This window comes from Watersipora subatra, chromosome 8 (assembly GCF_963576615.1).
Source record: "Watersipora subatra chromosome 8, tzWatSuba1.1, whole genome shotgun sequence".
NCBI lineage: Eukaryota > Metazoa > Bryozoa > Gymnolaemata > Cheilostomatida > Watersiporidae > Watersipora > Watersipora subatra.
In genome coordinates this window covers 26521334-26535964 of record NC_088715.1, presented here as the reverse complement: position 1 = coordinate 26535964, position 14631 = coordinate 26521334, and the positions used below count along the sequence as shown (strand labels likewise).

The 14631-nt window shown below is 38.0% G+C and overlaps 7 non-coding genes across 7 annotated transcripts; all 7 read left to right on the top strand.

The window, feature by feature from the left end:
* Window positions 1-1068: 1068 nt before the first annotated feature.
* Window positions 1069-1142, top strand: Trnan-guu (transfer RNA asparagine (anticodon GUU)). Its single transcript has one exon. It is a non-coding gene; the product is annotated as a tRNA-Asn (tRNA).
* Window positions 1143-2708: 1566 nt separating this feature from the next.
* On the top strand, window positions 2709-2782 carry Trnan-guu (transfer RNA asparagine (anticodon GUU)). The gene has a single exon. It is a non-coding gene; the product is annotated as a tRNA-Asn (tRNA).
* A 2220-nt stretch (window positions 2783-5002) lies between these two features.
* Trnan-guu (transfer RNA asparagine (anticodon GUU)) lies at window positions 5003-5076 on the top strand. Its single transcript has one exon. It is a non-coding gene; the product is annotated as a tRNA-Asn (tRNA).
* Window positions 5077-6643: 1567 nt separating this feature from the next.
* Trnan-guu (transfer RNA asparagine (anticodon GUU)) lies at window positions 6644-6717 on the top strand. The gene has a single exon. It is a non-coding gene; the product is annotated as a tRNA-Asn (tRNA).
* A 2548-nt stretch (window positions 6718-9265) lies between these two features.
* Trnan-guu (transfer RNA asparagine (anticodon GUU)) lies at window positions 9266-9339 on the top strand. The gene has a single exon. It is a non-coding gene; the product is annotated as a tRNA-Asn (tRNA).
* A 1236-nt stretch (window positions 9340-10575) lies between these two features.
* On the top strand, window positions 10576-10649 carry Trnan-guu (transfer RNA asparagine (anticodon GUU)). The gene has a single exon. It is a non-coding gene; the product is annotated as a tRNA-Asn (tRNA).
* Window positions 10650-12215: 1566 nt separating this feature from the next.
* Trnan-guu (transfer RNA asparagine (anticodon GUU)) lies at window positions 12216-12289 on the top strand. Its single transcript has one exon. It is a non-coding gene; the product is annotated as a tRNA-Asn (tRNA).
* Window positions 12290-14631: the final 2342 nt, after the last annotated feature.

Genomic DNA, 14631 nt, shown 5'->3' with positions numbered 1-14631 from the left:
TTTTTAATTTTGGTAAGCACAGTATTAAAAACCAGCAAATAAGTAGTTGTCATCTTCGTTTCACAGATTAAAAAGCCTGTTATGTTGTCTCTGTGGTGCAATCGGTTACCGCATTTGGCTGTTAACCGAAAAGTTGATGGTTCAAGCCCACCCAGGGACGAGCATTCATAAATTTTAACACAATCAAATTCGAAACTTGAAAATGAATTTTTGTCTTGCTCGTTTCACAGGTTTGATATTTTGACATGTTTTTTTGTGGCACATTTTGGCAGCGCGTTCGTTTGGTAACCAAACAAGTGGTAGTTCAATTTCTGCCGTAGATGATTGTTTTTAATTTTGGTAAGCACAGTATTAAAAACCAGCAAATAAGTAGTTGTCATCTTCGTTTCACAGATTAAAAAGCCTGTTATGTTGTCTCTGTGGTGCAATCGGTTACCGCATTTGGCTGTTAACCGAAAAGTTGATGGTTCAAGCCCACCCAGGGACGAGCATTCATAAATTTTGACACATTCAAATTCGAAACTTGAAAATGAATTTTTGTCTTGCTCGTTTCACAGGTTTGATATTTTGACATGTTTTTTTGTGACACATTCTGGCAGCACGTTTGTTTGGTAACCAACCAGTTGATAGTTCAATTTTTGCCAAAGATGATTGTTTTTAATTTTAGTAAGCGCAGTATTAAAAACCAGCAAATATTTAGGTGTCATGCTCGTTTCACAGATTAAAAAACCTGTCATGTTGTCTCTGTGGCGCAATCGGTTAGCGCGTTTGGCTGTTAACCGAAAGGTTGGTGGTTCAAGCCCACCCAAGGACGAGCATTTATAAATTTGGACACAATCAAATTCGAAACTTGAAAATGAATTTTTGTCTTGCTCGTTTCACAGGTTAGATATTCTGACATGTTTTCTTTGTGGCACATTCTGGTAGCACGTTCGGTTGGTCACCAAACAGTTGTTGGTTCAATTTCTCGCATAGACGGTTGTTTTTAATTTTAATACACACAATTTTAAAAACCAGCAAATGATTAGGTGCCATGCTCGTTTCACAGATTAAAAAACCTGTTATGTTGTCTCTGTGGCGCAATCGGTTAGCGCGTTCGGCTGTTAACCGAAAGGTTGGTGGTTCAAGCCCACCCAGGGACGAGCATTTATAAATTTTGACACAATCAAATTCAAAACTTGAAAATGAATTTTTGTCTTGCTCGTTTCACAGGTTAGATATTCTGACATGTTTTCTTTGTGGCACAATCTTGTAGCACGTTCGGTTGGTCACCAAACAGTAGTTGGTTCAATTTCTCGCATAGACGGGTGTTTTTAATTTTGATACACACAATTTTAAAAACCAGCAAATGATTAGGTGTCATGCTCGTTTCACAGATTAAAAATCCTGTTATGTTGTCTCTGTGGTGCAATCGGTTAGCACGTTCGGCTGTTAACTGAAAGGTTGGTGGTTCAAGCCCACCCAGGGACGAGCATTTATAAATTTTGACAAAATCAAATTCGAAACTTGAAAATGAATTTTTGTCTTGCTCGTTTCACAGGTTAGATATTCTGACATGTTTTCTTTGTGGCATAATCTTGTAGCAAGTTCCTTTGGTAACCGAACAGTTTGTAGTTCAATTTCTGCCAAAGACGATGGTTTTTAATTTTAATACGCGCAGTATTAAAAACTAGCAAACGATTAGGTGTCATGCTCGTTTCACAGATTAAAAAGCCTGTTATGTTGTCTCTGCGGTGCAATCGGTTAGTGCGTTCGGCTGTTAATTGAAAGGTTGGTGGTTCAAGACTACCCTGGGACGAGCACTTATAAATTTTGACACAATCAAATTCGAAACTTGAAAGTGAATTTTTGTCTTGCTCGTTTCACAAGTTAGATATTTTGACATGTTTTCTTTGTGGCACATTCTTGTAGCATGTTCCTTTGGTAACCGAACAGTTGTTAGTTCAATTTCTGCCATAGACCATTGTTTGTAATTTTAAATCGCACAGTATTAAAAACCAGCAAATGATTAGGTGTCATGCTCGTTTCACAGATTAAAAAACCTGTTATGTTGTCTCTGTGGTGCAATCCGTTAGCGCGTTCGGCTGTTAACCGAAAGGTTGGTGGTTCAAGCCCACCCAGGGACGAGCACTTATAAATTTTGACACAATCAAATTCGAAACTTGAAAATGAATTTTTGTCTTGCTCGTTTCACAATTTAGATATTTTGACATGTTTTCTTTGTGGCACATTCTGGCAGCGCGTTCGTTTGGTAACCAAACAGTTGGTAGTTCAATTTCCTCTATAGAGTATTGTTTTTAATTTTGGTAAGCACAGTATTAAAAACCAGCAAATAAGTAGTTGTCATCTTCGTTTCACAGATTAAAAAACCTGTTATGTTGTCTCTGTGGCGCAATCGGTTAGTGCGTTCGGCTGTTAACCGAAAGGTTGGTGGTTCAAGCCCACCCAGGGACGAGCATTTATAAATTTTGACACAATCCAATTCAAAACTTGAAAATGAATTTTTGTCCTGCTCATTTCACAGGTTAGATATTCTGACATGTTTTCTTTGAGGCATAATCTTGTAGCATGTTCCTTTGGTAACCGAACAGTTTGTAGTTCAATTTCTGTCAAAGACGATGGTTTTTAATTTTAATACGCGCAGTATTAAAAACCAGCAAATGATTAGGTGTCATGCTCTTTTCACAGATTAAAAAGCCTGTTATGTTGTCTCTGTGGTGCAATTGGTTAGCGCGTTCGGCTGTTAACCGAAAGGTTGGTGGTTCAAGCCCACCCAGGGACGAGCACTTATAAATTTTGACACAATCAAATTCGAAACTTGAAAATGAATTTTTGTCTTGCTCGTTTCACAAGTTAGATATTTTGACATGTTTTCTTTGTGGCACATTTTGGCAGCGCGTTCGTTTGGTAACCAAACAAGTGGTAGTTCAATTTCTGCCGTAGATGATTGTTTTTAATTTTGGTAAGCACAGTATTAAAAACCAGCAAATAAGTAGTTGTCATCTTCGTTTCACAGATTAAAAAGCCTGTTATGTTGTCTCTGTGGTGCAATCGGTTACCGCATTTGGCTGTTAACCGAAAAGTTGATGGTTCAAGCCCACCCAGGGACGAGCATTCATAAATTTTAACACAATCAAATTCGAAACTTGAAAATGAATTTTTGTCTTGCTCGTTTCACAGGTTTGATATTTTGACATGTTTTTTTGTGGCACATTTTGGCAGCGCGTTCGTTTGGTAACCAAACAAGTGGTAGTTCAATTTCTGCCGTAGATGATTGTTTTTAATTTTGGTAAGCACAGTATTAAAAACCAGCAAATAAGTAGTTGTCATCTTCGTTTCACAGATTAAAAAGCCTGTTATGTTGTCTCTGTGGTGCAATCGGTTACCGCATTTGGCTGTTAACCGAAAAGTTGATGGTTCAAGCCCAACCAGGGACGAGCATTCATAAATTTTGACACAATCAAATTCGAAACTTGAAAATGAATTTTTGTCTTGCTCGTTTCACAGGTTTGATATTTTGACATGTTTTTTTGTGACACATTCTGGCAGCACGTTTGTTTGGTAACCAACCAGTTGATAGTTCAATTTTTGCCAAAGATGATTGTTTTTAATTTTAGTAAGCACAGTATTAAAAACCAGCAAATATTTAGGTGTCATGCTCGTTTCACAGATTAAAAAACCTGTCATGTTGTCTCTGTGGCGCAATCGGTTAGCGCGTTTGGCTGTTAACCGAAAGGTTGGTGGTTCAAGCCCACCCAAGGACGAGCATTTATAAATTTGGACACAATCAAATTCGAAACTTGAAAATGAATTTTTGTCTTGCTCGTTTCACAGGTTAGATATTCTGACATGTTTTCTTTGTGGCACATTCTGGTAGCACGTTTGGTTGTTCACCAAACAGTTGTTAGTTCAATTTCTCGCATAGACGGTTGTTTTTAATTTTAATACACACAATTTTAAAAACCAGCAAATGATTAGGTGCCATGCTCGTTTCACAGATTAAAAAACCTGTTATGTTGTCTCTGTGGCGCAATCGGTTAGCGCGTTCGGCTGTTAACCGAAAGGTTGGTGGTTCAAGCCAACCCAGGGACGAGCATTTATAAATTTTGACACAATCAAATTCAAAACTTGAAAATGAATTTTTGTCTTGCTCGTTTCACAGGTTAGATATTCTGACATGTTTTCTTTGTGGCACAATCTTGTAGCGCGTTCGGTTGGTCACCAAACAGTAGTTGGTTCAATTTCTCGCATAGACGGTTGTTTTTAATTTTAATACACACAATTTTAAAAACCAGCAAATGATTAGGTGTCATGCTCGTTTCACAGATTAAAAAACCTGTCATGTTGTCTCTGTGGCGCAATCGGTTCGCGCGTTCGGCTGTTAACCGAAAGGTTGGTGGTTCAAGCCCACCCAAGGACGAGCATTTATAAATTTTGACACAATCAAATTCGAAACTTGAAAATGAATTTTTGTCTTGCTCGTTTCACAAGTTAGATATTTTGACATGTTTTCTTTGTGGCACATTCTGGCAGCGCGTTCGTTTGGTAACCAAACAGTTGGTAGTTCAATTTCTGTCATAGATGATTGTTTTTAATTTTGGTAAGCACAGTATTAAAAACCAGCAAATAAGTAGTTGTCATCTTCGTTTCACAGATTAAAAAGCCTGTTATGTTGTCTCTGTGGTGCAATCGGTTAGCACGTTCGGCTGTTAACCGAAAGGTTGGTGGTTCAAGCCCACCCAGGGATGAGCACTTATAAATTTTGACACAATCAAATTCGAAACTTGAAAATGAATTTTTGTCTTGCTCGTTTCACAGGTTAGATATTCTGACATGTTTTCTTTGTGGCACATTCTGGTAGCACGTTCGGTTGGTCACCAAACAGTTGTTGGTTCAATTTCTCGCATAGACGGTTGTTTTTAATTTTAATACACACAATTTTAAAAACCAGCAAATGATTAGGTGCCATGCTCGTTTCACAGATTAAAAAACCTGTTATGTTGTCTCTGTGGCGCAATCGGTTAGCGCGTTCGGCTGTTAACCGAAAGGTTGGTGGTTCAAGCCCACCCAGGGACGAGCATTTATAAATTTTGACACAATCAAATTCAAAACTTGAAAATGAATTTTTTGTCTTGCTCGTTTCACAGGTTAGATATTCTGACATGTTTTCTTTGTGGCACAATCTTGTAGCACGTTCGGTTGGTCACCAAACAGTAGTTGGTTCAATTTCTCGCATAGACGGGTGTTTTTAATTTTGATACACACAATTTTAAAAACCAGCAAATGATTAGGTGTCATGCTCGTTTCACAGATTAAAAATCCTGTTATGTTGTCTCTGTGGTGCAATCGGTTAGCACGTTCGGCTGTTAACTGAAAGGTTGGTGGTTCAAGCCCACCCAGGGACGAGCACTTATAAATTTTGACACAATCAAATTCGAAACTTGAAAATGAATTTTTGTCTTGCTCGTTTCACAGGTTAGATATTCTGACATGTTTTCTTTGTGGCATAATCTTGTAGCAAGTTCCTTTGGTAACCGAACAGTTTGTAGTTCAATTTCTGCCAAAGACGATGGTTTTTAATTTTAATACGCGCAGTATTAAAAACTAGCAAACGATTAGGTGTCATGCTCGTTTCACAGATTAAAAAGCCTGTTATGTTGTCTCTGCGGTGCAATCGGTTAGTGCGTTCGGCTGTTAATTGAAAGGTTGGTGGTTCAAGACTACCCTGGGACGAGCACTTATAAATTTTGACACAATCAAATTCGAAACTTGAAAGTGAATTTTTGTCTTGCTCGTTTCACAAGTTAGATATTTTGACATGTTTTCTTTGTGGCACATTCTTGTAGCATGTTCCTTTGGTAACCGAACAGTTGTTAGTTCAATTTCTGCCATAGACCATTGTTTGTAATTTTAAATCGCACAGTATTAAAAACCAGCAAATGATTAGGTGTCATGCTCGTTTCACAGATTAAAAAACCTGTTATGTTGTCTCTGTGGTGCAATCCGTTAGCGCGTTCGGCTGTTAACCGAAAGGTTGGTGGTTCAAGCCCACCCAGGGACGAGCACTTATAAATTTTGACACAATCAAATTCGAAACTTGAAAATGAATTTTTGTCTTGCTCGTTTCACAATTTAGATATTTTGACATGTTTTCTTTGTGGCACATTCTGGCAGCGCGTTCGTTTGGTAACCAAACAGTTGGTAGTTCAATTTCCTCTATAGAGTATTGTTTTTAATTTTGGTAAGCACAGTATTAAAAACCAGCAAATAAGTAGTTGTCATCTTCGTTTCACAGATTAAAAAACCTGTTATGTTGTCTCTGTGGCGCAATCGGTTAGTGCGTTCGGCTGTTAACCGAAAGGTTGGTGGTTCAAGCCCACCCAGGGACGAGCATTTATAAATTTTGACACAATCCAATTCAAAACTTGAAAATGAATTTTTGTCCTGCTCATTTCACAGGTTAGATATTCTGACATGTTTTCTTTGAGGCATAATCTTGTAGCATGTTCCTTTGGTAACCGAACAGTTTGTAGTTCAATTTCTGTCAAAGACGATGGTTTTTAATTTTAATACGCGCAGTATTAAAAACCAGCAAATGATTAGGTGTCATGCTCTTTTCACAGATTAAAAAGCCTGTTATGTTGTCTCTGTGGTGCAATTGGTTAGCGCGTTCGGCTGTTAACCGAAAGGTTGGTGGTTCAAGCCCACCCAGGGACGAGCACTTATAAATTTTGACACAATCAAATTCGAAACTTGAAAATGAATTTTTGTCTTGCTCGTTTCACAAGTTAGATATTTTGACATGTTTTCTTTGTGGCACATTTTGGCAGCGCGTTCGTTTGGTAACCAAACAAGTGGTAGTTCAATTTCTGCCGTAGATGATTGTTTTTAATTTTGGTAAGCACAGTATTAAAAACCAGCAAATAAGTAGTTGTCATCTTCGTTTCACAGATTAAAAAGCCTGTTATGTTGTCTCTGTGGTGCAATCGGTTACCGCATTTGGCTGTTAACCGAAAAGTTGATGGTTCAAGCCCACCCAGGGACGAGCATTCATAAATTTTAACACAATCAAATTCGAAACTTGAAAATGAATTTTTGTCTTGCTCGTTTCACAGGTTTGATATTTTGACATGTTTTTTTGTGGCACATTTTGGCAGCGCGTTCGTTTGGTAACCAAACAAGTGGTAGTTCAATTTCTGCCGTAGATGATTGTTTTTAATTTTGGTAAGCACAGTATTAAAAACCAGCAAATAAGTAGTTGTCATCTTCGTTTCACAGATTAAAAAGCCTGTTATGTTGTCTCTGTGGTGCAATCGGTTACCGCATTTGGCTGTTAACCGAAAAGTTGATGGTTCAAGCCCACCCAGGGACGAGCATTCATAAATTTTGACACATTCAAATTCGAAACTTGAAAATGAATTTTTGTCTTGCTCGTTTCACAGGTTTGATATTTTGACATGTTTTTTTGTGACACATTCTGGCAGCACGTTTGTTTGGTAACCAACCAGTTGATAGTTCAATTTTTGCCAAAGATGATTGTTTTTAATTTTAGTAAGCGCAGTATTAAAAACCAGCAAATATTTAGGTGTCATGCTCGTTTCACAGATTAAAAAACCTGTCATGTTGTCTCTGTGGCGCAATCGGTTAGCGCGTTTGGCTGTTAACCGAAAGGTTGGTGGTTCAAGCCCACCCAAGGACGAGCATTTATAAATTTGGACACAATCAAATTCGAAACTTGAAAATGAATTTTTGTCTTGCTCGTTTCACAGGTTAGATATTCTGACATGTTTTCTTTGTGGCACAATCTTGTAGCACGTTCGGTTGGTCACCAAACAGTAGTTGGTTCAATTTCTCGCATAGACGGGTGTTTTTAATTTTGATACACACAATTTTAAAAACCAGCAAATGATTAGGTGTCATGCTCGTTTCACAGATTAAAAATCCTGTTATGTTGTCTCTGTGGTGCAATCGGTTAGCACGTTCGGCTGTTAACTGAAAGGTTGGTGGTTCAAGCCCACCCAGGGACGAGCATTTATAAATTTTGACACAATCAAATTCGAAACTTGAAAATGAATTTTTGTCTTGCTCGTTTCACAGGTTAGATATTCTGACATGTTTTCTTTGTGGCATAATCTTGTAGCAAGTTCCTTTGGTAACCGAACAGTTTGTAGTTCAATTTCTGCCAAAGACGATGGTTTTTAATTTTAATACGCGCAGTATTAAAAACTAGCAAACGATTAGGTGTCATGCTCGTTTCACAGATTAAAAAGCCTGTTATGTTGTCTCTGCGGTGCAATCGGTTAGTGCGTTCGGCTGTTAATTGAAAGGTTGGTGGTTCAAGACTACCCTGGGACGAGCACTTATAAATTTTGACACAATCAAATTCGAAACTTGAAAGTGAATTTTTGTCTTGCTCGTTTCACAAGTTAGATATTTTGACATGTTTTCTTTGTGGCACATTCTTGTAGCATGTTCCTTTGGTAACCGAACAGTTGTTAGTTCAATTTCTGCCATAGACCATTGTTTGTAATTTTAAATCGCACAGTATTAAAAACCAGCAAATGATTAGGTGTCATGCTCGTTTCACAGATTAAAAAACCTGTTATGTTGTCTCTGTGGTGCAATCCGTTAGCGCGTTCGGCTGTTAACCGAAAGGTTGGTGGTTCAAGCCCACCCAGGGACGAGCACTTATAAATTTTGACACAATCAAATTCGAAACTTGAAAATGAATTTTTGTCTTGCTCGTTTCACAATTTAGATATTTTGACATGTTTTCTTTGTGGCACATTCTGGCAGCGCGTTCGTTTGGTAACCAAACAGTTGGTAGTTCAATTTCCTCTATAGAGTATTGTTTTTAATTTTGGTAAGCACAGTATTAAAAACCAGCAAATAAGTAGTTGTCATCTTCGTTTCACAGATTAAAAAACCTGTTATGTTGTCTCTGTGGCGCAATCGGTTAGTGCGTTCGGCTGTTAACCGAAAGGTTGGTGGTTCAAGCCCACCCAGGGACGAGCATTTATAAATTTTGACACAATCCAATTCAAAACTTGAAAATGAATTTTTGTCCTGCTCATTTCACAGGTTAGATATTCTGACATGTTTTCTTTGAGGCATAATCTTGTAGCATGTTCCTTTGGTAACCGAACAGTTTGTAGTTCAATTTCTGTCAAAGACGATGGTTTTTAATTTTAATACGCGCAGTATTAAAAACCAGCAAATGATTAGGTGTCATGCTCTTTTCACAGATTAAAAAGCCTGTTATCTTGTCTCTGTGGTGCAATTGGTTAGCGCGTTCGGCTGTTAACCGAAAGGTTGGTGGTTCAAGCCCACCCAGGGACGAGCACTTATAAATTTTGACACAATCAAATTCGAAACTTGAAAATGAATTTTTGTCTTGCTCGTTTCACAAGTTAGATATTTTGACATGTTTTCTTTGTGGCACATTTTGGCAGCGCGTTCGTTTGGTAACCAAACAAGTGGTAGTTCAATTTCTGCCGTAGATGATTGTTTTTAATTTTGGTAAGCACAGTATTAAAAACCAGCAAATAAGTAGTTGTCATCTTCGTTTCACAGATTAAAAAGCCTGTTATGTTGTCTCTGTGGTGCAATCGGTTACCGCATTTGGCTGTTAACCGAAAAGTTGATGGTTCAAGCCCACCCAGGGACGAGCATTCATAAATTTTAACACAATCAAATTCGAAACTTGAAAATGAATTTTTGTCTTGCTCGTTTCACAGGTTTGATATTTTGACATGTTTTTTTGTGGCACATTTTGGCAGCGCGTTCGTTTGGTAACCAAACAAGTGGTAGTTCAATTTCTGCCGTAGATGATTGTTTTTAATTTTGGTAAGCACAGTATTAAAAACCAGCAAATAAGTAGTTGTCATCTTCGTTTCACAGATTAAAAAGCCTGTTATGTTGTCTCTGTGGTGCAATCGGTTACCGCATTTGGCTGTTAACCGAAAAGTTGATGGTTCAAGCCCACCCAGGGACGAGCATTCATAAATTTTGACACATTCAAATTCGAAACTTGAAAATGAATTTTTGTCTTGCTCGTTTCACAGGTTTGATATTTTGACATGTTTTTTTGTGACACATTCTGGCAGCACGTTTGTTTGGTAACCAACCAGTTGATAGTTCAATTTTTGCCAAAGATGATTGTTTTTAATTTTAGTAAGCGCAGTATTAAAAACCAGCAAATATTTAGGTGTCATGCTCGTTTCACAGATTAAAAAACCTGTCATGTTGTCTCTGTGGCGCAATCGGTTAGCGCGTTTGGCTGTTAACCGAAAGGTTGGTGGTTCAAGCCCACCCAAGGACGAGCATTTATAAATTTGGACACAATCAAATTCGAAACTTGAAAATGAATTTTTGTCTTGCTCGTTTCACAGGTTAGATATTCTGACATGTTTTCTTTGTGGCACATTCTGGTAGCACGTTCGGTTGGTCACCAAACAGTTGTTGGTTCAATTTCTCGCATAGACGGTTGTTTTTAATTTTAATACACACAATTTTAAAAACCAGCAAATGATTAGGTGCCATGCTCGTTTCACAGATTAAAAAACCTGTTATGTTGTCTCTGTGGCGCAATCGGTTAGCGCGTTCGGCTGTTAACCGAAAGGTTGGTGGTTCAAGCCCACCCAGGGACGAGCATTTATAAATTTTGACACAATCAAATTCAAAACTTGAAAATGAATTTTTGTCTTGCTCGTTTCACAGGTTAGATATTCTGACATGTTTTCTTTGTGGCACAATCTTGTAGCACGTTCGGTTGGTCACCAAACAGTAGTTGGTTCAATTTCTCGCATAGACGGGTGTTTTTAATTTTGATACACACAATTTTAAAAACCAGCAAATGATTAGGTGTCATGCTCGTTTCACAGATTAAAAATCCTGTTATGTTGTCTCTGTGGTGCAATCGGTTAGCACGTTCGGCTGTTAACTGAAAGGTTGGTGGTTCAAGCCCACCCAGGGACGAGCATTTATAAATTTTGACACAATCAAATTCGAAACTTGAAAATGAATTTTTGTCTTGCTCGTTTCACAGGTTAGATATTCTGACATGTTTTCTTTGTGGCATAATCTTGTAGCAAGTTCCTTTGGTAACCGAACAGTTTGTAGTTCAATTTCTGCCAAAGACGATGGTTTTTAATTTTAATACGCGCAGTATTAAAAACTAGCAAACGATTAGGTGTCATGCTCGTTTCACAGATTAAAAAGCCTGTTATGTTGTCTCTGCGGTGCAATCGGTTAGTGCGTTCGGCTGTTAATTGAAAGGTTGGTGGTTCAAGACTACCCTGGGACGAGCACTTATAAATTTTGACACAATCAAATTCGAAACTTGAAAGTGAATTTTTGTCTTGCTCGTTTCACAAGTTAGATATTTTGACATGTTTTCTTTGTGGCACATTCTTGTAGCATGTTCCTTTGGTAACCGAACAGTTGTTAGTTCAATTTCTGCCATAGACCATTGTTTGTAATTTTAAATCGCACAGTATTAAAAACCAGCAAATGATTAGGTGTCATGCTCGTTTCACAGATTAAAAAACCTGTTATGTTGTCTCTGTGGTGCAATCCGTTAGCGCGTTCGGCTGTTAACCGAAAGGTTGGTGGTTCAAGCCCACCCAGGGACGAGCACTTATAAATTTTGACACAATCAAATTCGAAACTTGAAAATGAATTTTTGTCTTGCTCGTTTCACAATTTAGATATTTTGACATGTTTTCTTTGTGGCACATTCTGGCAGCGCGTTCGTTTGGTAACCAAACAGTTGGTAGTTCAATTTCCTCTATAGAGTATTGTTTTTAATTTTGGTAAGCACAGTATTAAAAACCAGCAAATAAGTAGTTGTCATCTTCGTTTCACAGATTAAAAAACCTGTTATGTTGTCTCTGTGGCGCAATCGGTTAGTGCGTTCGGCTGTTAACCGAAAGGTTGGTGGTTCAAGCCCACCCAGGGACGAGCATTTATAAATTTTGACACAATCCAATTCAAAACTTGAAAATGAATTTTTGTCCTGCTCATTTCACAGGTTAGATATTCTGACATGTTTTCTTTGAGGCATAATCTTGTAGCATGTTCCTTTGGTAACCGAACAGTTTGTAGTTCACTTTCTGTCAAAGACGATGGTTTTTAATTTTAATACGCGCAGTATTAAAAACCAGCAAATGATTAGGTGTCATGCTCTTTTCACAGATTAAAAAGCCTGTTATGTTGTCTCTGTGGTGCAATTGGTTAGCGCGTTCGGCTGTTAACCGAAAGGTTGGTGGTTCAAGCCCACCCAGGGACGAGCACTTATAAATTTTGACACAATCAAATTCGAAACTTGAAAATGAATTTTTGTCTTGCTCATTTCACAAGTTAGATATTTTGACATGTTTTCTTTGTGGCACATTTTGGCAGCGCGTTCGTTTGGTAACCAAACAAGTGGTAGTTCAATTTCTGCCGTAGATGATTGTTTTTAATTTTGGTAAGCACAGTATTAAAAACCAGCAAATAAGTAGTTGTCATCTTCGTTTCACAGATTAAAAAGCCTGTTATGTTGTCTCTGTGGTGCAATCGGTTACCGCATTTGGCTGTTAACCGAAAAGTTGATGGTTCAAGCCCACCCAGGGACGAGCATTCATAAATTTTAACACAATCAAATTCGAAACTTGAAAATGAATTTTTGTCTTGCTCGTTTCACAGGTTTGATATTTTGACATGTTTTTTTGTGGCACATTTTGGCAGCGCGTTCGTTTGGTAACCAAACAAGTGGTAGTTCAATTTCTGCCGTAGATGATTGTTTTTAATTTTGGTAAGCACAGTATTAAAAACCAGCAAATAAGTAGTTGTCATCTTCGTTTCACAGATTAAAAAGCCTGTTATGTTGTCTCTGTGGTGCAATCGGTTACCGCATTTGGCTGTTAACCGAAAAGTTGATGGTTCAAGCCCACCCAGGGACCAGCATTCATAAATTTTGACACAATCAAATTCGAAACTTGAAAATGAATTTTTGTCTTGCTCGTTTCACAGGTTTGATATTTTGACATGTTTTTTTGTGACACATTCTTGCAGCACGTTTGTTTGGTAACCAACCAGTTGATAGTTCAATTTTTGCCAAAGATGATTGTTTTTAATTTTAGTAAGCGCAGTATTAAAAACCAGCAAATATTTAGGTGTCATGCTCGTTTCACAGATTAAAAAACCTGTCATGTTGTCTCTGTGGCGCAATCGGTTAGCGCGTTTGGCTGTTAACCGAAAGGTTGGTGGTTCAAGCCCACCCAAGGACGAGCATTTATAAATTTGGACACAATCAAATTCGAAACTTGAAAATGAATTTTTGTCTTGCTCGTTTCACAGGTTAGATATTCTGACATGTTTTCTTTGTGGCACATTCTGGTAGCACGTTTGGTTGTTCACCAAACAGTTGTTAGTTCAATTTCTCGCATAGACGGTTGTTTTTAATTTTAATACACACAATTTTAAAAACCAGCAAATGATTAGGTGCCATGCTCGTTTCACAGATTAAAAAACCTGTTATGTTGTCTCTGTGGCGCAATCGGTTAGCGCGTTCGGCTGTTAACCGAAAGGTTGGTGGTTCAAGCCAACCCAGGGACGAGCATTTATAAATTTTGACACAATCAAATTCAAAACTTGAAAATGAATTTTTGTCTTGCTCGTTTCACAGGTTAGATATTCTGACATGTTTTCTTTGTGGCACAATCTTGTAGCGCGTTCGGTTGGTCACCAAACAGTAGTTGGTTCAATTTCTCGCATAGACGGTTGTTTTTAATTTTAATACACACAATTTTAAAAACCAGCAAATGATTAGGTGTCATGCTCGTTTCACAGATTAAAAAACCTGTCATGTTGTCTCTGTGGCGCAATCGGTTCGCGCGTTCGGCTGTTAACCGAAAGGTTGGTGGTTCAAGCCCACCCAAGGACGAGCATTTATAAATTTTGACACAATCAAATTCGAAACTTGAAAATGAATTTTTGTCTTGCTCGTTTCACAAGTTAGAAATTTTGACATGTTTTCTTTGTGGCACATTCTGGCAGCGCGTTCGTTTGGTAACCAAACAGTTGGTAGTTCAATTTCTGTCATAGATGATTGTTTTTAATTTTGGTAAGCACAGTATTAAAAACCAGCAAATAAGTAGTTGTCATCTTCGTTTCACAGATTAAAAAGCCTGTTATGTTGTCTCTGTGGTGCAATCGGTTAGCACGTTCGGCTGTTAACCGAAAGGTTGGTGGTTCAAGCCCACCCAGGGATGAGCACTTATAAATTTTGACACAATCAAATTCGAAACTTGAAAATGAATTTTTGTCTTGCTCGTTTCACAAGTTAGATATTTTGACATGTTTTCTTTGTGGCACATTCTGGCAGCGCGTTCGTTTGGTAACCAAACAGTTGGTATTTCAATTTTTGCCATAGATGATTGTTTTTAATTTTAGTAAGCGCAGTATTAAAAACCAGGAAATATTTAGGTGTCATGCTCGTTTCACAGATTAAAAAACCTGTTATGTTGTCTCTGTGGTGCAATCGGTTAGTGCGTTCGGCTGTTAACCGAAAGGTTGGTGGTTCAAGCCCACCCAGGGACGAGCATTTATAAATTTTGGCACAATCAAATTCGAAACTTGAAAATGAAT